This window comes from Neomonachus schauinslandi, chromosome 10 (genome assembly GCF_002201575.2).
Source record: "Neomonachus schauinslandi chromosome 10, ASM220157v2, whole genome shotgun sequence".
Classification (NCBI taxonomy): domain Eukaryota; kingdom Metazoa; phylum Chordata; class Mammalia; order Carnivora; family Phocidae; genus Neomonachus; species Neomonachus schauinslandi.
Window position 1 is genome coordinate 6,128,725 of NC_058412.1, and position 25,074 is coordinate 6,153,798.

General features: G+C 51.9%; 1 long non-coding RNA gene across 1 annotated transcript; it reads right to left on the bottom strand.

The window, feature by feature from the left end:
* Positions 1-20,995: 20,995 nt before the first annotated feature.
* LOC110587549 lies at positions 20,996-24,597 on the bottom strand. The gene is made up of 3 exons (XR_002480764.2): positions 23,436-24,597; positions 22,395-22,702; positions 20,996-21,887 (listed from the first exon to the last, which is right to left on the bottom strand). It is a non-coding gene; the product is annotated as an uncharacterized LOC110587549 (long non-coding RNA).
* Between the last annotated feature and the right edge of the window lie 477 nt (positions 24,598-25,074).

Below are 25,074 nucleotides of genomic sequence, written 5' to 3' on the forward strand. Positions count from 1 at the left end.
TTGATGAGCCTGGCTGTGACCAAGGTTCCCCACGTTCCTCCTCTGTCCTGGCAGATGCCAAGGTGGGATCCTCTCCCCATGAGCCCTTCCATGTTTCCTAAGGAGGGGCCACCAGCGACTGCATCTTGCATAAGAATCATTCATAAAGGACATTCGTGAGGGGTCCACCAATGGGCCAAGTCCTTTGGCCGGAGTTCCTGCCCTGCCCCAGACAGCATCAGCTGGGACCCTGGCAAGTCTCTTCTCCTGGGGCTGGGGCCTCAATGCACTCATCTGTAAAAGGGCTGGGATCTGAGACTCCCAAGGTCCCTGCTGTCCTAATCTTCTCCACCGTCCCTGCCTGCTGATGGCAAGCTCCTCAACCTGGCCTTGGACGTGCTGAACACTTTCAATGATAAACTGTCTTGATGGCAGTGAAAAATGGGTTTGGCAGAGCCCAAACCCATTACAAGTCAATGAGGAGTTGCCTGGCCAAATGAACAGCAATATAAGCAGCTTTGTTGATTTAGCAAGACAGTTTCTTCTTTTATTTCTTGTAAAGAAAAATTGCCGTCATTCTTAAACTCATCTGACTGCCAGCCAAGAACCACTCATTCCACGCGGGTCCTGACGCAGCATCATACAACTCTGGAGGAAAACTGAGGCACGGTGGGCCATAGACCAGGCCCCACTTCATCTTGGAGTGTTCACAGGAGATGCCTCGTGGGTCTGGGGGCTCGGTCCTGGGCAGCGGGTGGACAGTTGCAGTGGGAGGCGCTCGGGGGGCCAGCAGCCCAGGGCAGGAGCACCCAGACAGCAAAGCAAGGAGGACAGAGCTTCCATCCTGGTCCTCCCAACTAGTAGCACTGTGACTGAGTGCTGGGGCACACAAAGTGGGGGTGGTGCTGCCGGGAGCCCTGAGGACACCAGCCAGGAAGATCTGCCACTCCTGGGGCCCTTTCCAAAGACACCTCACATCAGTGTCATGATTGACTGAGAGTAATCACACCCTCCCAAAGCACCTTCGGGTAGCACAGCCCCGAGATGGACAGCAGTGGAGGTGATCAGCAGAGGCCGTTAGGATGGGAGTTTGCAGGAAAAGCCTCCGAAGAGCGAGCCACAAGGGCTAGGGCAGAGGGTCAAGCTGGCCTGGCCCTCAGTGGTCAATAGGGACACTAGAACCCAAGGCAAGGCAAGAAGAGGCCCAAGAGGAGTCACCACGGGGTCTGGAACACAGCAGGAAGGCAAGTGAGGGGCAGGGGCCGAGGTTCGGGACGTGTGCTGGGGTCAGGCAAGGGGTCGGAGTGTCCTCACCTGGAGGAAGTGGCTAAGGTGTCTAAGCACAGAGCTGGACGAATGGACGGGAACCGGGAGCCCACCCTGCCATCCCCTGGACTGGGTTAAACTGTCCACATCAGCCCGAAATAAAGTCACTGGCTGTCTGACCTGGAGTACAGGGCCTGGCCCGGAGAAGGCAGCAATGACGTCTGCGGGAAGGAGGGTGCCACAGGGGGTAGAAGCCAGAACCAGCTCGGGACCGCATTTCGCCAAAGGCCACTTGTCTCCATAGTCACCTCTTAGGTCCTCCTTGGTCCTCCCCATCTCCCCGCAGGCTTCCCGAAGCCTCATCTTGCTTCCCAGCCTCGGAGCTCCTGGAAATCGCCTTCAGACACGGATGGCATCTCATGCTTTATGCTGATCTTTTCTCTACATCCACGATGGCATGTCAGCCTCGAGAAACCCCTGAGGCTGGTCTTGCTCTCCCCATCTTCCAGGCAAAGAGGCCGAGGCTGAGCAGGTTCATCAGGCTGCACGAGGTCACCAGCTGGTGAGTGGCTGTGCCGCCTGCAGGAAACACCATTATGGTGCATCTGCAATGAGCCAGGCACTTCACAGGTACCATTTCATCAAATCCCCTCGCCGTCCCTTTGAGGCCAGAGTTATCATCTTCATTCAGCATCGGGAAGCACTGAGAGACTGAATAACTTGTCTACAGTCTTCCAGGTAGATTCGGAGTGAGAATCCAATCTAGATATGTCTGAATCCAAATTCGGTGTTCTCCTACTCGACTACGCTTACCACTGGCCACTTTCTCCTTCCCTACCACCTATAAGTTGTAGACAGCCGCCACTTTCAGAACAATTTCAGGGGACATTCTCGGCCTGCAGGCTTGGGCTGGGTACTTTGAGCCTGCCAACATTTCAGGATCCAAGTGTGCTCCCTTCTCTCATGGTGATGGGGTCATTGACCCACTAACTCTGCCACGCCTCCCCCAGGTGTGTCACCACCCCAGCAGAAGCCCTAAACTGGACACTGCAAGGTCACATGCATTTTGGAGCTTCTGTTTACCTGCCCTTTGTCCTGGGAAGGGACTCACCTCTGTAGGGAAGATCAAGGGACAAATCCCCCTGATTGCCTCTCCTTGTGACAAAACCACACACAGAATTCCCTTACTGATATGATAACTTTGGTATGCAATCGAGAGAGAGAGAGAGAAAAGTCTGTGGAGAAAGAAGCTACCACTCCTCCCCCACGAAGGCCCATCCGAGGCCATTAGACCTACACGCCTGCACCAGTGCGAGCAGAAGTCCAGGCAGACCTCTTGGGCCCGGTGCCTTGGTCAACTCCACATAAACCGGAATTTTACACCTCGGGGTCGCTTTCCCGTCTCCTACAATAGGTGAAAGATATTGGACATTTGCACATTTTGAAAATACGCGAGAGCATCAAATAATTTGGCCTGCTTGGGTAACAATGAGTCTCAGTTTTTAACAAGTTTCTTTTAGGCAGATTATGCAAACATGGTGGTAAAGAAGAGCCTCAATAAAGCCACATTTTTGCCATCACTTGAGAGCCCTGAGCAGTGGGTCCATAAGGATCACACACTGGCCCGCTCAGATAAACCGAGGCCCTCTGGGCTTCCGCGACGGCTGGTGCAGGGCTGCAGGCGGGGTTTCTGCAGGACCGTCGTGAGCGCTGAGAGCGTGAAATGAGCCTGGGCCCCAGGGTCCAGAAGCTCAGAGCAGCACGAGGGGACCAAGCCAGGCTCTTCCCGCATCCTCTTGTCACCTGCATGACCTTGGACAGGTGACCTTCACCTCTGTCTCTCTAGTATCCCTCCAGTAAAGGGAGAGGAGCGGCGCTGACCTCACAGCGTGATGGAGGGGGTTGGAGGGAGAACGTGCATCATGGGCTGTGTGCCCCACCAAGTGCTGTGTCCAGACCATGCTGAGCTCAGGGGTAGCTACACACAGCATTCCCCATGGGAAATTGCACCCCAATGTCCAGACTCACCCAATCTTCCCCCAACTCAACAGAGGCACACTCAAAATAAATAAACAGATAGCTGCCATGTCCTGGGCCCTGGCTCTGAATGCTCAAGAATCTCTCTTGTCCCTCAGGACGGCTCTCCTGCGCCTCTGGGTTGCAGTGTTGTGTGAAGGAAACAGAATCTGGAAAGTTGGATGACTTGCATAAATATGAGGAAACTAGGTTTGAAGACCAGCTTCTTCGAGTGAAGAGAAGGACAAAGATCCCACTCAAGGTAGGAGAACCCGGTCCCAGAGAGCCCCAGTACCTGCTTCTCTTCCTTCAGCTCCCTGCAGAAGGAGGCAGTGGTCCCACACGGCCACCACCCGAGGAGGCAGGACTGGGGCTGGGTGCACCACAGTTGTCTGCCACATCAACGCTCAATAAAGAATAGGCTGCGAGCTTCAGGCTTGTTCTTGAAGCACTGCCCACCCCAGCTGACTCCAGGGACCTGGGAAGTTAGGGACGGGCTCCAAGCTGGCCAAAGCCAACTGTGATTGAGCGGGTCTGCCTCAGTGCCCACAAGAAGGGTTTGGCTGTCCCCGCTGTTTTCATTCACTGGTTGGTTTGCTTTGGCTTTGATCTTTAACAGTGCACGTCTATAGAGCTGCCCTGAATAGAAAGTGCCCTTGTTCCACTTAGAAGGCCCCAGACATCTTCCCTCCTTCCTTCAGAGCATAACCAGGAGCTCCCACCTCAGGACACAACAGACGGGAAAAGACCAAATGTTTCACTGAGGATGTTTCCAGCTGAGATGCTGTTACTGCTTTCAGAGCCCAGGAGAAATGCTTAGCTTGCCGACAGAGATAATAAAGTTTGTGGCCAAATACTGAGAAACCAGAGTGCACCAGGGACCAGTGGCCTTGAATGCCAGAGCCCTAGTGTGGCCCAAGGCCCAGCAGCCGTGTATCACCCCAACACGATGCTGTTACTGGTTCTCACAGAGCCTTGAAGCTCTGAAGACCCAGGGTGATCTACTCTGACTGCCTATGCTGGTGATAAGGAAATTGAAACCTGGGAAGCGGGGACTGGTCCAAGGTCACAGAGGTGCTGGACACAGAGCCAAGAGCCGCAGGGGCTTCATTGCCTGTTGTGGGCTGCACTGTGTCACCCCAACCCTCATAGGTTGAGTCCTAACCCCCAGTACCTCCAAATGTGCCTGTATTTGGAGACAGGGCTCTCAAAGAGGCCATTAAGGTAAAATGAGAACAGAGCCTCTGTCTCGGCCGCACTGAGCTGGCTCTGGCATACAGATCAGGGTCTATGTTCTGGAAGAGAGACCACCTGTAGGCGAAGTCAGGGGAGAGAATATCACACTATTTGGGGAACCGCAAGGAGCTTGTGGCCTCTGGAGTTGAGGAGGGTGATGGGAAATGAGAGCGGAGAGGCCCAGAGGGGCCAGCCACCAAAGGCCTCCTGTCGTTGTTCAAATAGAGAATGGACAGAATCCCCAGAGCACGGGAGTTGCACCTTTGTAAAATTTTAAGCAGGAGGTGGTGGGGTCCGCAGAAGAGAAAGATGCTCCCGCGGCTCTGAGGAAGCCCATTAGAAGGAAAGGGACTGCACCCACAGGTCCAGGTAGAGACGGCAGGGGCTGAGATGTGGCCGTGAGGGGGGCAGCAGGAGCAGAAGGGCGGGCTGCACAGCAGAGGGGAGGCCAGGGGCACCAGCTCATTTCCTCCCCCAGAGCACACAAGGCAAGTGGCCTAGGGGCCATGCAACTGAGTTCTGGTCAGTGGGATGGGGCAGAGGTGACGTAAGCCTCTTCTAGGCTTCTTGCAGGATCCTCTGGTCTGCTCTTGTAGCAATCCAAGAAGGCGTGGGCTCCAGGTGGCATAGCTTTGGCTGGAACCACCTCTGATGGGCTACCTAGAGGAGAGCTGCTGGGAGTCAGGCCCAAGCCACGCCAGACTGCATGCGGGCAAGAAACACATGTTTACTATAGTAAGCCACTGAGATCTCGGGGATCTTTGTTACACAGCAGAGCCCACCTGACCATGCCGGGGAGGGGGATCAGAGCACTGGTCGCTGGATGGCACTGAGGACAGAGGCAAGCCCAGGATGAGCACATGGGCAGCCAGGGGAAGGTGGTGCTGCTAACTCCTAACTCTGGCAGGAGATGCTAGACGCTAAGTCTTTGCCTGTATCCTAGACATGAGTGTTTGGGGAGCTTCTGGCAAGAAGCAGATGACCACCGGCAATGTGTATGTGAAACAACATCAAGGAAAAGGCTAGAACCACAGCAGCAGGCTGGAGGGGCGTCGGCTCCAGGTGGTAGCTGAAGTCCTGCAGAAGGAAAGAGAGCATCTGGGCGTGCGTGGCATGCTGCGCGCAGAGGATGCTAAGAGCTAAAGAAAGGAAGAGGATGGAAGAATGGCCATCAGCCGGGACAAGAGGGGGCCGAGAGAGGTGTACCTGATGGAAAGACATTGAACACAAAGCAGGCAGGACAGAGCGTGGCAGGAGTGGTGAAGGGAACCAAACAGACCCCCAGCACTGCCCCAGGGCACATCCTCCAGGGGGGCTTTCAGTGCCCCAGGCGGCGGCCGGCTACAGACACTGCCCCCTCCCCAAGGCGCCAGCAGGTGCCAGAAACTGCTCAGCCCGAGATCCAGGGACAGAGTGAGATTGAGCCCGCGCCCTCGCGCAGGGAGACAGCAGGTGTTTCCAACAGTCCCCGCCCTTGAGGCACTAGTGTCCGACCGGTGAGATAAGGCAGGTTCAGAAATAACTCGCTGGAGGCAGACAGACAGGAATAAGTGCCCCCAAGAGCAGCAGATAATGCACGAGGGGCTTCCAAAGGGAGATTACTTCCAGCTGGAAGAGATCGGGAAAGATCCCTTGGAGGCAGGGCCCTTGGGGTCCAGGCCTAATCTCTGCGTGCCAGCGTCACGTCCAGGTTCTGGAATAACGGTGTCTCTCCTTGGTCTCGCTTTCCTTAGCTGCTGCTGCCAGCACGGTGAGTGTCCGACTGAACACTCTCTGTTCTCTGCGTGAGCAAGAGCATCACACATCCAAGGTGGTCAGGAGAGTGGACTCGTGGGTCTCCACGGGCACTCCCAGGATGGCAAGAGCAAAAGGTGTCCAAGCAGGACCCCAGGACCAAGTGCATACTTACGTCGCATGCACTGGGCCACGCTACCGGCTTGGATGATTACAGGCCATGTCTTCATCTCAGGCCGGGCTGTTGTATAACAGGACGCCGCCGATAAGACAGCCGAACCGAACATCTGTCTGCCACAGGTCTGGGGGCTGGGAGAGATCAGGGCACCAGCAGAGCTGGGTGCCAGTGGAGGTCCTCTTCCCGCCTTACAGTTGCCGCTTCCTTGCCCTGTCCTCATGGGGTGCAGCAGAGATCACCTCATTGTATCTCTTTTCATAAAGGTACTGACCCCATTCATGGGGGCGCCACCCTCACAACCTAATCAGCTCCCAAGGGCCCCACCTCCAAATACCATCCCATGGAGGATTAGGACTTGAACATATGAATTGGGGAGGTGGGGGGGGACACAAGGCTTCAGTCCCTAGCACTCCTTGATAAACCCCCACCTGCCGGATAATGAGGACTCCAAGAGGTAAGCTTCACTTCCCAGATCTTTCAAATAATCAATAAATTCAGAGCACAAAGGACATCAATGTTTTTTCTAAAAAAGAGAAGCAGTTCACATAGTGAACAGGTAGCTGTTTATAGAACACATAAATTTTTTAAAATAAAACTGAAATGGGCACACAAATCAATAAGTTTTTTAAAATATTTTTTAAAGAGTTATTTATTTTGAGAGAGAGCACGCAAGCAGGGGGAGGGGCAGAGGGAAAGAATCTCAAGCAGACTCCCTGGGCCTGAGATCACAACCTGAGCCAAAATCAAGAGTTTGACATTCGGGCGCCTGGGTGGCTCAGTCGTTAAGCATCTGCCTTCGGCTCGGGTCATGATCCCGGGGTCCTGGGATCGAGTCCCACATCGGGCTCCCTGCTCGGCAGGAAGCCTGCTTCTCGCTTTCCCACTCCCCCTGCTTGGGTTCCTGCTCTCGCTATCTCTCTCTCTGTCAAATAAATAAATAAAATCTTTAAAAAAAAAAAAAAGTTTGACATTCAACAGACTGAGCCACCCAGGCGCCCCAATTTCTTAAAAGTATTTTTGTGGGGTGCCTGGGTGGCTCAGTTGCTTAAGCATCTGCCTTTGGCTCAAGTCATGATCCCGGGGTCCTGGAATCAAGACCTGCATCAGGATCCCTGCTTAGCGGGGAGTCTGCTTCTCCCTTTCCCCGGCCCCTGCTCGTGCTTTCTCTCACTATCTCTGTCTCTCTTTCTCTCTCAAATAAATAAATAAATACTTTTTTTTTTTTTAAGTATTTTTTACATCTCTTAACTTGATTTCTTCTCACACTACCTTTTGGAGCCCCAGGTGAGAAAATCAAAACATAATGTTTGGGATCGACCTAAGGTCACAGCTAGAATAATAGCTCTAGTTGACTCTTGGGGAAGGGGCTCAGAGGAGAAAACTCCTAGGCATTACTGCTTTTCTACTGTATGCACTAGCCTCCCTAGAACAGTGATCACCTCCAGGGCTGAATGCTTGAGCCACAGCCTCAACAAGGCCCGAGGGCCGGCAGTGAAGGAGGTGGGAGGCTTGCAGATTGCTCACCCTCCACCTGACATCGTGGGAGCCTAACAGAATATCACAAACAGTGGCAGCTGAGCTTAGCATAAGGAGCTGGCCAGAGTCAGATGCCACAGTCCGCAGGAGGGGCTGCAGGTCTCCCCAATAAATCAAAGCCCACTTTCTGCCACTGGAACCTTCTTGCTTTCCACTCTCTAGGGGCTGGCATCTCCCCTCACCCAACACTGAACTTCTAAACTTAAACCTCCTGTTGGCTGCTTCCTCCCCAAGCACATGCACATCACGACCTGTGGGGGGCTGCTTCCAAGTCCTTCTGCCCTCCGTCTGCAAGAGCAGTTTGCACAGAGATTACTGTTTGGAAGCAGAAGCACGTGACTTGGTGTCTTTTGATTTCGGAGCTGATCAGCTAGAACAAGGCATTTTGCAAGGTGCAATGGAAGGAAACCATCTCCTCCGCTAGCCACTTCGCAGACATATGGCCTGCTTTCCCACCAGTTAGGAAGTGATTATTGGAGCAGCACAAACAGATTTTTTTGTCAAAGTGGAGGTGTGATTTTCTCAGGTTTTGTGGTAACAAACACACACATATTTTTACCAGCCCAATCTGTTTTCTAGCAGCCCAGTGGCCGCGGGGTCTGGGAGGTCAACTTAAATACCTGGGAATCACAAAGGTGTGCCTGGTGAAGTCTCTGGAAGCTTCAGGCATATCTGACCTGACAGGAGGCTGAACCACCGCAGATGAGGCCAGTTGGCCAACGAGCCGTGAGTAAGGAGGAAAGGTGGGCTGCAGCAAGAACAGGCCTGGAGGCAGGGGTCCCACACCCATTCTGGACACAGGCAGCCCCTCCCCTTCCTACCTGCCCAGGTTCTCACCTCTGACAGGAAGAACCACCACAAAGCCTCCTCTTACACATAGAACCCTATCACAGAGCTCATCTACTACATGGGGCCAGAACTTTTTTTTTTTTAATTCGCTATTGCTGGTTTAGCTCTAAGATCTCTTTGAAATAAAATTTAAGACTTGCAAGAGACATTAGGGTAAAGATAGCAGATGGAACACATGCCTTTACTTTCATTACCTCCCTAATTACCTTGAAAACAGAAACTTTTTTTGTGTTGTTTTACAGTATAGATCTGTGCTATCCAATATGGTAGCCAAGTCACATGCGCTACATGGCCTTTTTATTAAATAAATTCTAAAATGTAGTCTGTCGTTTGCACTAGCCACGTCTCAAGTACTCAATAGTTGCATATGGCTAGTGGCTTTCTTACTGAACAGCAGAAATAAAAAACAATTCCATCACCGCAGAAAATTCTACTGGACTGTGCTGGTACAGACCCACAAGGAGCACAGTGGGGAAAGCACAGGGGAAATGCCGGGAACTGGAAGCTTAGGATGGTTGGTAAGTGGCTGGACGAGTAGAATAAAGTTAAATCCTAAACCAGAATTGGGTGGTGCCAAGAAGGCAGCTAGCCCTTGACATTTGTCAGGTCTGGGCAGGAGTACCAAAGCAAGCCACGTGCCCTAACTCTGAAAAAAAAAGGCTAAACCAAGATAACAAACTCTATTGAAAGGACTAAAAACTATCATCTCTCCTCTACCTGGACAAACATGCCTTCTTGATGACATAGGAGGACAATGTATTAGCTTGCTAGGACTGCCATAACAAGGTACCACACACGACAGAGCTTAAAACAATGCAGTTCTGGAAGCTGGAAGTCCGAAATCAACGTATGGGTGAGGCTGGTTCCCTCTGAGGGCTTTGAGGGATAAACTGCCCCTTGCCTCTCTCTTAGGTTCTGGTGACGGCCAGCAACCCTAGCATCCCATAGCTTATAGATGCACCACTGTCTCCATCTTCATGTGGCTTTCTCCCTGCATCTCTGTCTTTACAGGGCCTTCTTATAGACACACCGGTGGTATTGGCTCAGGGACTCTCTCTACTCCAATATGACCTTATCTTAACTAATGACATTCTACAAGGACCGTATTTCTAAAGGTCACAATTTGAGGTACTGGGGGTCAGGACTTCAACCCAATTTCCTTGGAGGACATAATGTAAGCCCTAACAGCCAGATTCAAATTAGAGTTCTCAGACATTTATGGGTTCCGCATCAGAACACCACATCAAGAGAAGAGCCCCTGCTCCTGACCCTTCCGTTCTTTCCCACCCCTGCTCTTCCGTGTCTGAGGGGCCTTGTCATTGCTCCATCCATACCTCCCACAAACCAACACCTCTCATTAGAAAGATCAGAAGATACAATAGAGGAAACAGAGCAAAACCCAAAGGCTTAGTTCAACAAGTCCAACATTTGAAAAGAGAGTTCCAGAGCGAGAGAAAGAAATCAAGGGAAACAGAGAAAAGAAAATCATCAAGATATAATTTAAGAACATTTCCGAGATCGGAGAGACATGAGTTTCTAGCCTAGGACTCATTGAATGCCTGGCATGATAGATGAAAATAGACTCACCCCAAGTCAATCAGCATGAAATTTAAGAACATTGAGGACAAAAAGAAAATCCTACAAGCCATCAGGGAGATAAAAATAGGCCTCATACAAAGGATCAGAAATCAGAATGATTTTGATTCTCAAGAGTAACCCCGGATGCTAGATTATAATGCAGTAAGGTCTTCAAAAATCTGGGAGGAAACAATTTCAAAACCAGAATTCTGTACCAAACCAAACTACTAAGTGTGAGGGTACAACGAAGATAGTGTTAGTCATTCAAGGTGTCAAAGTATTGACCTTCCACATACCTCAAGAAGTTATTGGAAGATTTGTTCCACCAAAAGAAGAGAAAAAATCTATGAACACAAGCATGAAACCCAACCCAAGACATGATCAAAGAGTAAACTTCAGACTTCCAAGCTTAGCTCCAACATGTAAATAGGTCGGAAGTAGTCACCCACCATTCTTACAACATGAAAGATCTGGAAAACTGAAAACAATGACTTTTCTTAGACTCATCAGAGACTGGTGTTGCAGGACAAACCATCACCCCTAAATTGGGAGAGACAAGTATCATAGCCAAGATCTTACATAGAGAGCAAAAGTCACCAACTAGAGTCATAAACTGGTAGAGACATTTAAGTGGTCATTTTGACAAATTGCTAGAGGCTGAGGGTGGACTAGCCTAAAAGAGAAAAACTACTGGGGCTACAGGATTGGTGGGCTTTCACACTTTGGGGGGGGGGGGCGCGCTTTACTTCCAGGAACCACACCAAGTTCTCACAATGAAGAATCAAAAAAGATCCATGCCATGGTTCTGGCAGGAGGAGAGAAGGTAATCATGTATAATATGCCCCAAGCATTCTCCATAACAAATGCCAATTCTCCAAGAAAGAAGATTGTCAGGGCTATCCCAGCTGGGGGAAGGGCATTTCCCCCCAATACAACACCCTCTAGCCTCCCTGTATTGCCTACCAGGGAAATGGCGGGGGAACATAGTTAACAGAGATCATTGCTTCCCGGAAATAGATTGGGAACACAGATATAGCATGCTAACACTAATCAAAAGAAAGCTAGAACGCTATATTAATTTCAGACAAAGCAGCAGACTTCAAAATAAGGAAGATTATCAGGGACAAAGAAGGCCATTACATGATGAGAAAGGGGTGAATTTGCCAAGAAGACATAAAAATCCCTAACATGTATACCCCTAATAACAGAGCATCAAAATACATGAAGCAAATATTTACAGAAATGCAAGAAGTAAATACATCAACTGTTATAGCTGGAGACCTCAACACTTTCTATCAGTAAATGACAGATACAACAGGCAGAAAATCAGTAAGAGTATACATGACCTAAGTGGTCAATGTGATCTACCTGACATTTATAGAATACTCCATCCAACAACAGCAGAATACATTTTCTTCTACAAGAATATAATTCAGTTTATATGAAGGTGAAAAACAGCAAAACTAAGCTGTGTTATTAGAAGTCAGGATAGTGGTCACCTCTGGAGAGCAGGATAGGGATGGTAACTAGGAAAGATGTAAGGCATGCTTCTAGAGTACTAGTCAAGTTCTATTTCTTGACAATGGCATGTGCACTTTGTGATAATTCATCAAGATATGTATGTACTTATGCTCTGTGTGCTTTTTTGTTTGCATCTAATGCTTTGGTTAATTTTTAAATGGAGAAGCAAAGGAATCCCCTGGGACCATGGAGTTGTCTGGAGGACACACAGTACAGATGCCCAGGGGGCTGCCAGTCCACTTGGAGCAGCTCAGGAGACTGAAAGGAAGATGAAATTGACCTGCTTCAAAAACATCTGGAATCAGAAGGAGAAAAGACAAGTGTCCCAAAGATAGGGAGAGAAGGAGATGGATCCCTGTCTCCACAGATTGCAGGAAAGTACAGATGCTCTGAAAGAACTTTCTTCTCTCACCTAGGAAAAAAGGGTGGGGTTAGGGAGATGGTTGATGACTTTGGCCAAGACTCACGGGATATGGCAGACATAAGAGGAGCTCCCAGGCTCCCTGGTGTTCTCTCAACCTGTAAAATGGAGTCTTAAGGAATAGAAATATTATTTTTTTCTTCAACATGCTTCCTTTCATTAGGATGTATTACCTATTGCCATGTGACTTAGTGGGGCTTGTTTCATGAGAGAAAACAATGACCCTACCCAAATTTCTCAAATCCCTTGAGATGGGTGTTAATTCCAAGGTCAGTTTCAGTAGTACCTAAGGGCACTCATAACCCACTTGCTTTCTCTTTGCGCTTTCCCCCCTGGTGGATGTTATAAATGGCTTATATTCAATTTCCATAATGTTTCATTATACCAGGCAGAGGTCAAGAGAGCAGAGTTAAATGAAATTATTAAATGGTCTCTCTACCCTCTTTCTCAATCCCCACATGTATTCATTCATCCGTCTTTTCACTAAAGGTTTGTTGATGAATGTAAGAACAAACCAGTGAAGAAATAGATGATTTCATCAGAGCTGCCAACACGTAACAAAACCGAACACCTTCACCTGCTTGCTGCACCTTGACCCCTGTCAGCTGCTGATGCCAAAGAGCCTTGAAATAATCTAGATGCCTCCATCCAATGGACAGAAGAGAAATAGACAAGGGAACTCAGCAACTACATAAATCAACCATGAAAAATCAGGAGGGGTTTTTTTTTTCCTGGCAACGTTTTTATAATTAACCTACAAACCTAAATTCTGTGGAAAAGAACCCAATGCAAAATCCCCAAGTAGTAATAAAATTCCCACTTCTTAAGTTCACATTTCAGGCATGCCTCAATATTAACTTCTCATTTCCTCCTCTCCTATGCTAATCAGGAGTGAAATAAATACAGTCTTCAAACCGTGGCCTTAAATTTAATCCCAGGTCTCTAGGGGGCTTTATTGCTTTTCTAGTCTGGCCTCCTCATTACACAGATAAGAAAACCGAGGCCCCTGGAGAGAGAGCAAGCTGCCCAGGGTCACCCAAGGTCAGAGGTACAGCTGGGACCAGAACCCATGCCTGCCCCTGCCTTTACCTACATTACCTCCACGAGAGGAATCCAAGCGGCACATGATGCCCATGTCCCTGCAGCAGCCTGACGGCCTGAGCTGGGACCAGCGATTCTCCGTGCTCACCCAGCCCCACCACCAGCCCCCAGAGAGCTGCGGCAAACCTCCTTCACCCTCCAGCATCTGCCCCGACACTCTGCCACGACAGGCCCACCTCCATCCTTCTCCCCAAGGCCAATCCCAGAGCCCTCTGCTCTCGCCCTCTCCCCCTGGGGCTCTCTGCCCTTCTGGGTCGGCCTCCTGTGAGAGCTGTCTGCCCCTCCCCCCACAACTCCCCCTCCTCACCTCCCACCCCACCACCTCCCACTGTCCCTCCCCACCCTCCTTAACTCCAAGAGACTCTCCCTAGTTCTCTGCCCCTAACCTGTCTGGTGAATTCCACCCTGAGGACCACCCCCTCCACAGGGCCCTCTCCCCCCAGCCTCGCAGGAAGAGCTCCTCTCTGGGTCTGCTTGCCTCTGGGTAGTCCTCCCTCAGTGCACCTGCCCAGCTTCATCTGCGGTAATCCTGTGGCTGGGTCCTGGCCCTCCTCTCTGTTCCACCCTCTCCCTGGAGGTGAGCACCCCCTCCACGGCCCCAGTTACCATAGAGTCCCCCCAGCCCCCAGCATCCAGCCTGAATACACCTGCCAGATGCCACGCTGATCACCCTCCAGAAACTTCACACTCACCTTTTCCATACCCTCCATGCACCTCTACACTTCTCCTTTCCCTACAACCTGTCCCTCGATTACCTCCCCGGCATCGCTCGCCCCTCCCTCCCTTGCCCACTAATCTCCAGTTATGCTGAACTTTCTGGCCTTGGGGCTTCACACATGCTGTACCTTCTACTGGAAACACTATTCCTCCCTTGCCCTCCCCCTCCCCCAACTGTTAAATGACTAGGTCCTAAGCCGAGATGCCACTTCTTCCATGGACCTCTGCCAACTCCCCAGGTGAGCAGAAGGAGACCCTCCCCTGCACCCCCATCTCTCCCTGGGCCCCATCCCCCCGGAGCTGATATCTGGGTTATCCAGTGCATGAGAATGTGAGCCTGTGTCTACCTCGCTTGCCACTGGATTCTCAGCTACAAGCACAGACCTGGTTAAAAATGTTCCAGTTTGTTCAATTCTGAGTTGCGTGAAATAGGTGTTCACCTAGCCAGGTCGTCCTCTAGACCATGAGCACCTGGAGGGCAGAGACTGTTCTAGCTCCATGTCCCAGAGCCTGGCACACAGCAAGCCTTAGTGATGTTGCTTCTGTACCACTCTGCCTGAGGGACGCTGTGCCTGGTGGGTAAAGCAGGACTCCCTGATCCTCCTGGGCTCCGGGGAAGAAGAGCAGCTGGTCTAGGTGACAGTGGTTGGGGCCAATCGTGCGTGGTCATTTCGCATGGTCCCCAAGCCCCAAAGAGATGAGTTCAAACTGATGACGTCAACTCCATTCTCAGCAGAAGCCCAGCATCCTGGCTGCAACGGACATCTGACTGACATGGGGAAGATCTGCTGGAACGGGGCCTCCCGTCGTCAGACCTTTCTGTGCTGCCTGCGACAGGTCCCTGGGGAATGCCTGATACCATCCCGGGACCAGAGCAGCAGGGACCCGACTGCCTGTGTGGCTGACCTCCAGAGCACCCACCAGCCCGGGCACCGGGGCAGCATCCTGGCCTCGAGCCCCAGCCACACGCGCGATGCTGCAAACTGTGAAGAGCCAGGCGATGACCTTTGGACCCAGGGCTTTGCTGGCAAATTCGGCCACCGTGTCCTGGCCACAAAAGGCTGCTCAGATGGGGACCCAATTTCAACAAGCTGCCCTGAAATATTAGCCTCCGAGAACACAGCAAGCAACTCCCTTCTGCAGAATCAGGACACCGAGAAGCCCTAAAATTCGAAGGTGTGACTCCAAGCCGCTCAACCCAGATGTGTGCACCTGCTCGAGGGGCTGAGGGCTGGCGGGCGCACAGCGGCCCGCTGATGGCTCCCAGCCTCAGCTGCTCGCTGTCCTTGCTTCCGCTCCCCCTCCCCACCCCTCACAGCTGGCATTAACGCATAGGGGTGGGAGTCATACGTACCCCGGCGAAACCTCATGTCACTTTCCTGGGAGCACACAGCTCGCTGACAGTCTGGAGGGGGCGGTGACACTGAACTGGAGACAGTAGAGCAGAGACTTCTAGAGTTGGCACAGCCTGAGCAGCAACCTCAATTTACAAGTTACGAGTCCCTGGGTGAGTCATCAGTGTTCTCATCTTTAAAATGGGGGTAGTGATGGTACCAACCTCACAGGCATAAGGAGAGGGGCACATCACCTACGCATGGCAGGGGTGCCTTTTCCTCTTCTCTTGGTAAATTGGCCATATTTTTATTGCCCCAGACAAATAGAATGGATTGGTTCCGTGTCCTTTTGACAGACCTAGTATATTTCCATCAGTTGCACATTATTTCTTGCCCTGTGAGAGGTCATGGGGAGAGAACGGCCCCTACCTGCCAGAGCCAAGCTTTGGCTCGGGGTCCCTCCTATTCACTGAACAGATACTGGTTGAGGAGCTGCATTCTAGAAGGGAGAGGTAGATAATAAACGATAAGCTTAATACATAAATAAGTTATGTAGTAGGTTAAAGGTCACATGGATTCTGGTGGGAAGGAGCAGGGAAGGGGAAATGGGAGGAGGGGGGTGGGGGTAGGTTGTATATTAAATGGATCAGTCAACATGGACCTCACTGAGAGATGAAATTAGAGCAAAGCCTAGAGTCAATCAGAGAGAAATCTGTGCAAAGACCATTCCAGATGGAGGGAATTTCTGGAGCAAGGCTTTGAGAGGAGAGCATGCCCAGCATGTTTGCAGATGCCTCCTCAATACAGACATCTGGTCTACTCCTTGACCCCTGGTTCTGATTCTAGGCATCTGCTGGCAGCCAGGATAGGGCCTAAGCCTTGTTCATGATAGTCCAAGCCTGGCCGTGTCTAGTTGCTGAGACCTTGCCTCCCTGACCTGCCCAGATTCCTCTGTATCACCTACTCCTGCAGGGAGATCCCTCAGAGTGAACTGCCCTCCAGGACATCCATCTTTGCTATTTCCCACCCTCTGCTTACACCCTGATCAGCCTGTGGTATTAGACTTCCTCCTCCAACCTGCAAGGGGGTCTCATCCCACTTGCCTCTTCAGGTCCAGCAGGAGGTCCTACTGCAGTGGTCCGTGCACCAACCTCTCCTCAGATGCTGTGGCTAACCATGCCATGCTGCTAAGCACATGCAGCCAACTTTCCCCAGTTACAGCTCACAGCCACCAGGAATGGTGCGTGGACTGGAGGAAGCCTTAGAAAGGGAGGGCTGCCTGGGTAGTGAATAGACAGTGGACGGGTGGGTGGAGAAAAGTGTGGACAGACGGATAAAGGACAGAGGGATGGGTCACAGACGAGCTGACTCCAGCAAAGAAAACTGCCCTATACTTCCCCAAAAGCATTCGAACAGGAATGCTCTTTCACCCCTAAAGCACTGTTTCCAGAACCCACACCCCACACATACAGCCACCTCAGTTTCCAGCCCTCCACCCCAGACTCACACCCAAAGTGACTTCACCCATCTCCCTACACCATTGGTTGTAGAGTTGCAGACGCTTCATAGATATTCCCCAAGTGTCTTAGTGCCGACGGAGGTGGGCCAGTCATTTTCAAATCTTTTTTAGCAATAGAGTTATTTCTTCAAAAGAGAACTCATGAAGAGCTCCAGTAGACAAAACAGAAATGCGAAGCTGGTCTAACTGAAGTGTAAATAAGGAACATGGCTAGAGCACCAACCCTTACTCCACTCCAGGCTACCCTTTTGCCCTGGATTCCACAAAGCACCATTTACAGACCAGTCAACAGACCCAAGGGGCTCCAGGAGAAGCAAGAGCTCATGGTAGCCTATGGCTCATTACGTAGAGCAGAGTCACAGGAGGCGGCTGGAGACTGTGGAGAGTGGAGTCTATGAGGAGTGTGTGTGTGTGTGAGAGAGAGAATATGTGTGTGAGAGAGAATGTGTGTGAGGGGGAGAGAGAATGTGTGAGTGTGTATGTGAGAGACAGAATGTATGTGTGAGAGAGAGAAGGTGTGTGTAAGAGAACGTGTGTGTGAGAATGAGTGTGTATGTGAGAGAGAATGTGTGTGTGAAAGAATGTGTGTGTGTGAGAGTATGTGTTAAAATGTGTATGAGAGTGTGTGACTGTGAGTATGAAAGGGTGTGTGTGAGAATATGAGTGTGTGAGTTGAAAGGTTATGTATGTGAGTATGTAAGAGTTTGAGTGTAAGTGTAAAGTGTGTGAGTGTGAAAGGGTATGTGGAAATGTGAGTGTGAAAGGGTTGTATGAGTGTGAGAGAATACGTGTGAGAATGTGTATGAGAGTGTGTGAGTGTGAAAGTATGTGTGTGAAAGGGTTGATTGAGTATATGGGTGTGAAAGGTTTTATGTTTGAGTGTATAAGACAGAATGTGTATGAGTGTGAAAGGGTGCATATGGGAGTATATGAGAGAGAGTGTGAGTGTGCGTGAGAAAGAGGGGTGATGAGATCTCAATATATAATTTAACTCTACACAGGTTAAACACACACAGGCCACAGTCATAGTCATTTCACCAAATAGCCATAAAACTAAAAGATAAATAGGAAATCCCTAAATTGCAGGAATTTTTCTGAGTAGGGAGTGGTGCAATAAAGTGCTATCTGAACTAAGTCAAGCTTGCAGTGACCCCAGGGGAGTGGGCAAACAGAGAAGGGACTTGTTTTTCCCCATCAGTTGCCCCATAAAGCCTTCTCCAAGGCTGAGAGTCTGGCTCCTGAGGCCCAGGTCAAGGACTGGTCTCCATGACTGAAGAACAGGGAGCCTCCTGGAAATGGGCCCCCTCGGTGGGGGAGTCATCCTCAGCAGGATCATTTGTGAGCCTCAGGTCAGCACCTTACAAGGAGGAGCCCTCCCATTGGTCACTCAGCATCCAGCATGGAGTTGAACCCAGGCCTTGGGCGCCAGGGGGCCCAGAGCCCACTCCCCCCAGCCAGGGTGCTGCTAGCCAGGAGCCCAGACCTTCCTGTGCCCCACCTCATGTAGCAAGACCTTCTCCCTCAGGGACACCATGACTTCACAGATCAGCAAAAGAAAGAGACTAAGCAACTTTCTAGAGACCACCTGCCAACAAGCAGTCAGACATGGGTGTGCCCCAGGCCCATGCTAGAACCACACTGGGTGTTTATCCAGGAAAGGCACTTTGCTGAAGGAACCATGGAAGGAGATTCGAATTATAATTCCATTCTGGGGGGAGGGGGGTCAGAAGAGGTGGCAGTCAACCCTCCATTAACAGGTCCATTCAGGAACGGGTGACTAGGCCGGCCATACAACCCTACAGACAACCCCATCGTCGTCTGGGTTCCAGTGACTGAGCCAGCTCTCCACAGAGCCAGGAGCAGGGGCAAATTCTGCTAGGATGGGAGCCACAGACAAGCACATTCTCTCTCTCTCTCTCTCTCTCTCTCTCTCTCTCTCTCTCTCATTCTGCTTCTCTGATGCCTGCTTTCCAAACGACCTTGTCAGGGACTTCTCTCTTCTCTCTCCCCCACAAGACAGTGTTAGCCAGGTCCCATCTTCCCTTCCCCAGGACCTTCCCACTCTAGCCATGCACTCACTTCTCAGCTTCCCAGAGGAACGGGTGTCCGCCACTGGACAGCCACATAAAACACTATTCTCCTCATTTTTCTCACAAAAAAAAGGCCTCAGATTTTCTGTCTGCTGCAGCCAGTGTGAGCTCCAAGCAGATCCAGGGGCCAGGGACTTCTCCTGCCCCACTTCGCCTGGAGGGTGTCACTCGGGGAAGCTACAGCTTCTCCTTCCCCCGGCCTCCAGAACCCCTCCTCTGGCCTTGGTGCTGCCAAGCGGCCAGGACCACTCTGCCAGGGGCTGTCAGAGTGTGGGAGCCCACAGGGGTGCGGCAGAGGGATCTGTCAGAGAGAGCAAGCACAGGAGAATGGCCTGAGACAGGAAATCAAAAGAAGCAGGAAGGGGCGGGGCAGGAGTAATAGTTTTTTTAAAGATAGCAGGAGATTGGTGAAGAAGTGACAAAGTGACATTCTTTTTAGCACCTACAGTGCCAGGCCCTGGGTCAGATGCCTAGCACCTTCGTAAGAGTCTTCTGAGCGAGGTTCATCGCATCCGTTTGACAGATGAGGGAATGGAGATTCAGACAGGTTAAGACGCTTGCCTGGAGTTACAGAGCTAATACTTTCCAACACTGGGATTGAAACCCTCGAGAGAATCAGTGGACCAGCTGGGATACAGAAGACGGGGGCAGAGAGCCACTAGGGCCTGTCCTTTGTGGCCCGGGTGTCCTGCTGGGTATGTGAGGACCTCGTCCCCCATGGGGGAGCTCCCCCGGCAGAGTAGGATGGGAAAGCACAGACCTCCCTCAAAGGACATCCAAGATCATGCCGGCAGGCCAGGCCCCAAGGTCCAAGAGTCACGGGGCTGAGTTTCCAGTTTCCAGGACACAGTGAGCCTCCACTTTGATAACATACTGTGTCCAGCGAAGGATTCAATCTGCCCACAGTTTTCCTGTTTTCGTTTTGTGACAATGAACTCACTGAGCTCTCCTTCAGTCGTGCTTGGAGAGCTGAATTTCTCACAATGTCTCTGCCTCACCCACGTCACGCCGAATGTGTGACACTGTCAGCAGCAGAGGGGGCCACCAGAGAGCCGGCAGGCCGGGGCGAGGTGCAAGCCCAGGGCCCCAGCGAGTGCTCGGCCACTGGGAGCTGGGGAGTGGACGGGCACCAAGCGAAGAGCCCCAGTCTCAAATCTTTACGACTGACTCGACATCAACCCGCTCACCAGGGCGCTCAGAGTGCTCATCCGAGGAACAGGGGAAGACTAAGGTGGGCAGCTGGGCACTCGTGCCACGGGCAAGCTGGCCGTTCAGGGGAGATGGGGAAACCCTCCACAAAACAGTCATCTCTCACGGGGACTGACATTTGGGAGACAACAGTCATGTCCCTCTTTTAAAAGCCCCGGAGCTGATGCTTTTCATCTGATTTGAGAGAAAGACATTTTCCCCAAAGTGTTTCTGAAATAGAGACAAGATACACACCTTCACCGCTCCTCAGTAATGTTCTCTGGCCTAATTAATGAACATGTACCTCGAGAGGTTGAGAAGTGTTGCCTATCACCTCTAGATTTTTTAAGTGTGAGAACATCCAGAAACTGGCATGGTTCTAATTTCTGCTTGACAAGTCAGGGCAACAAATTTTAAAATGAAAAATGTGTCGCATTCAAGCTGCCTTTCCCTCCCTCCACACTAACCACTGGTAGCCTCGGAGTCCCGCTCCCTCTGGGCACAAATTGGGAGGTGCTGGGACTGCCCACCCATCAGACCCCGTGCTCCTTCTGGCCACGGGCAAAGCCAATGCCTGGCAGGGAGCGGTTTGATAAAAGCTGATAGAAAGCCCGCTCTGGCCTGGGGTAAACCATTCACTGCCCTTGGCCTCCCTTCCACCCGCAGAGAGGGGACAACCTGGCCTTGGGGCAGCCCAGGCCTGGATTCCTGCCCACCACCCACTTGCTGTGCGAGAATAAAGACACCTCGCATAAAATTCTGATTTTATCTATTTTACCTTAATGGTCATTTTATGGGAATACAAAGGCAGTAGGCACAGCATATATAATTAGTAAGTCTCTGCACATTATACTTTGATTTAGAATTTATGGTAAAGGGTGCTGGACTATCCTTATCATGTATTAATAGCCTTATAGGAGGGATATACTCACCTGTAAGGATCCAGGGAGCAAGATTTTTACTCATAATAGAGTAAGTGCCGATGTATGTGCTTTATAGGGGATGCTGGAATGGCTTTCATGGATTTCTCCACTAAAAAGTCTCAAAAGTTTATTTTCAAAAACCATTTACTTTTAGAAGTCCTTATCCTGGCTGTGCCTAAAAACTGATCAACTTGATCCAACATGACTTATTCGTTGTTCTAGAAGCTGTAGGTGCCATGGACCCACTGTGAGATGCATGGAATGAGGTCCCCAAGAAAACAGATAAAAACCCAGAGCGGGATCACAGGAGACTTGGGAGAAGCTTCCAAGAGTGAAAAGTGCTCTCCCGAGGCAGGCTTCCTCTTCCGGGGCCGCTGCTCTGCCTTGCTGGTCTGCCCCCCCCCCCGACCCCGCCAACCCCGCGACCGTTCCCTCAGCTTCCCGCAGTACTAACCCATCGTGCTCATGTTCTCCAGCTACACGCTCAGCGCCTTCTCAAGACCACGGGGCTCTTCCTAAACCCGGGGAATCCTCCAGTGTAGGTGGCCGGGCCCAGATAAGAAGTGAACCCAGGAATCTCGAGGTATCACAAACCGAGGCCACACCTCGCTCACACCACGAGTCCACAGGGTGCGGGGCTGGGACACACACGCTCCATGTCTTGGGACCCAGCCTCTTCAACACATGGCTTCCAGGTAGGTCTGCCAGAAGGTGAGAAGGAAGTGGAGACCACACGTCAGTGCTGCGGACAGCCTGCTTGCTGGCCACCACTGCCCCATGTCCCAGCTGGGGCAGAAGACTCCCTGAGTGCCCAGGAAGAAGAGAGAGCCTGGAAGCTGGCTCACGCCACTCTGGTCCTGCCTGTGGATCCAGAGCTTCTGAGCTTCCCCTTCTAGGCCCTTCCCTCAGGCTGTCCACCGTAGTGGCCTCTGTGCAGACCTGCCTTCTGCTCCTGCTTGCTCCTCAGCTTCAGTGGGACTCCTCCGTGTCCCACATGCCCTTCTGCCCACAGACTGTGCTCCGTGCCCCACGACCCTGCCCCTAGCATGCCCTGATGTGGGATCTTCTCTGCACGTGCCCGTCCCTGGCTGGACTGAAAACGCTTAGGACAGACATGTTTGTCCCTCCTCCCTCCTCCAGCCCTGATGCACTCCTCCCAGAGCCTGCAGGCCCATTTGTCCAGCTTCCGGAGCCCAGCAAATACTCACCTGCCGCACCTGCTCCCGAGAGCCTGGGAGGAATCATCCTAAACCGGAGGGTCACACGTTCACTAGATGGACAGGTGTGAGAGAGCGTACTGCTCTGTGTAGAGCTGACGGGGTCCTGCCACATGCCACACAGGCATAAGGGCTCCAGGACCTGCCAGCTCACAGATGCCTCGCTTCCTGCCGCCCAGCGTCCATCCCTGGACATGTGCACGTGGAGAACAATTCCCTGAGACGTGTCACAAGAAGAGATGTCACTCAGTATATTCATTTTCGGTTGCTCCTCTCACAAATTATCACAGACCTGACGGCTTCAAAGAACACAAATTTATTATCTTACAGTTCTGGAGGCCAGAGTCGAAAATGCTTCTCACTGGGCTAAAATCAAGGTGTTTACAGGGCCACGTTCTTTCAGGTGCTTCCAGGGCACAATCTGTTTCTTCGTGTTCCCCAGTTTCTGGAGGCTGCCCATGCTCCGTGGCCCCCGGCCCCTTCCACCATCAAAGCAATGGCCAGTTGAGTCACATCGTCACTCCAACAGTGACTCTGCCACCCATAGGGACCCTTGTGACTACACTGGGCCCATCTGGGTAATCCAGGATAATCTCCTCATCCCAGTATCCCTACTTAATCCTGTCTGTGCCATGTTCACAGGCTCTGGAGATTAGGATGTGGGTGTCTTTGTTATTCTGCCCACCACAGTCAAAGAAAGGCGTTCCCCTGGGACATGCTGTGACTCAGGAGACTCCCACCACTCTCAGCCAGCTAAGTGGCCTCCGGGGCCCACCCAGGTGGCATCTTTGTGATCACTGAGCAACACCTGCCTGGAAGCCATGGGTTTAAGGACCTGGGGAAGGACCCTCCCAGGAACTGGGGGTCCCATGTTGAGAGACAGAAAGACAGGGGACTGGTCGTCTTCTGTAGAAGTTTTGTCCAGGAGGCAGCATCTGCTGCTCTGGGAATCACGTAAGGGAAACAGCTAGAAGGAATAGGTTTGAGGAGGGGCCACGGCCCCCCATGAGGAGAGGAGGCTAGAGTCCTTACGTGGCTCTGGCCGAGGGAATCCTCAGGCAGCGAGGACATCCTGGGGACCTAGATTGATAAGGAAAATCTGTGTCCTAAGATGGCCGACCGAGCCAGTGAGAGAGTCCCAGTCCTTGCCCCGGGGCTCTTCCGGGTTCTTCTCCCTGCCACGCTTCGCGCACGCGCCGAAAGTGCCAAGTATGCAGAGGAAGAAGTGTATAAATTGCCCCCCTTTGTGCTCGGGGCTCAGACCTTTGGAGACCACTCTCCTCTGAGCCCACCGGCGTTAAATAAACCTCTGATCCTCCAAGATCTCCGGGTGCCACTTGGTTCTTCCGTCGGGTGATCCATTCCAGATTCCGTAACAAGATGAGGGTCTCTGAGGCGGGGGAGAGACTCGGTGTGGAGTGCTGAGACCTGGGGAAGCACAGAGGGGTCTGCAAGACGCCAGTGCCTCGGTCAGATTGATGGTGGGACAGACTCTTGTCGCAGACCCTGGAGAGAGGGGTGGCAGGGGCGGGGCACTGTGGGGCGAGAAGCAGAGCCACCCTCCGCAAGGTATGTGGGAACGGAATGGAGCTGGACGTGCGGTAGCCACAAGCAAGGGAAGCTCTCGGGGCGCTGGGGGGCACAGATGCTCAGCGTCCACAGGACTGGCTTCTGCCCTGGAGCCCAGACCCTCTGAACACGGAGACATTCTTTATCATTTCAAAACTCCAGAAATTCAAGAATCATGCAATCCTGGGATGGGATAGTATCCTGAAACGTCATCCAGTCTGCCCTACCTGCCAGAGGAAGGCACCATCAGCTCCTTTACAGAGGCCGCGAGGCCATCCAAGGCCACTGGGCAGGTCATGGTGACGTGGGGCTGGCACCCCTGTTCCTGCTTCATCCCTGATAACCACCCGAGAGGGGCAGAGCCAGAGGCGGGATCCGGGCCCCCTATTTCTTGCCAGGGCCTGCAAGCCTTCCTCTCTGGCAGCTTCAGGAGCCTGGCGGGGGCAGCCCAGCTGGGGGCTCAGGCTGCAGGCATTGGGAGCCCACAGGCCTGCACCCTCAATCCTGGCTCAGCCGCCCTTTCTAGCTGCGAAACCTCTGCCGGCTACTTAACCTCCCTGAGCCTGGCTTCCCCACTGGAGACGGGAGTCGGATAACTCCCACCTTACAGAGGAGGCAGGATTTCCCCGAGCACTCCCTTTCCCTCATTTCTCCTCCTCCTTACCAAATTCGAATCACGCCAATTGATTTTCCTCATCCGCCTCACTAATTTCTCGTCCTGGCAGTTTCCAAAGTAAAATGCCGTGTTGTTCAGGGGCCACAGTCCGAGCTTCCTGTGGTCTTCCCGTGTGGGCCACATACCAACAGGGTGGGTGAGGAGTGGGGTCAGCCCGAGGACCCCGGCCAGCCCCAGCCCATTGTAGTGGCGCAAACAGTTTAATGATTAACTCTTTCTCCAATGCAGTCAGCCTCCCACGCACATTCATGAGATACTAACCCCTTCATCTCGTTCAACAGAACTTGGCCGCCCACATTACAAGAGGACCAACATACTTGGCTTCTGAGTCACTCACGAGCACGATCTTTAATGCCTTTGCGGGGTGATTTATCATCAGGAACCACGTATGCTTTATATGTCAACAATTCTCGGGCCAACTTGACT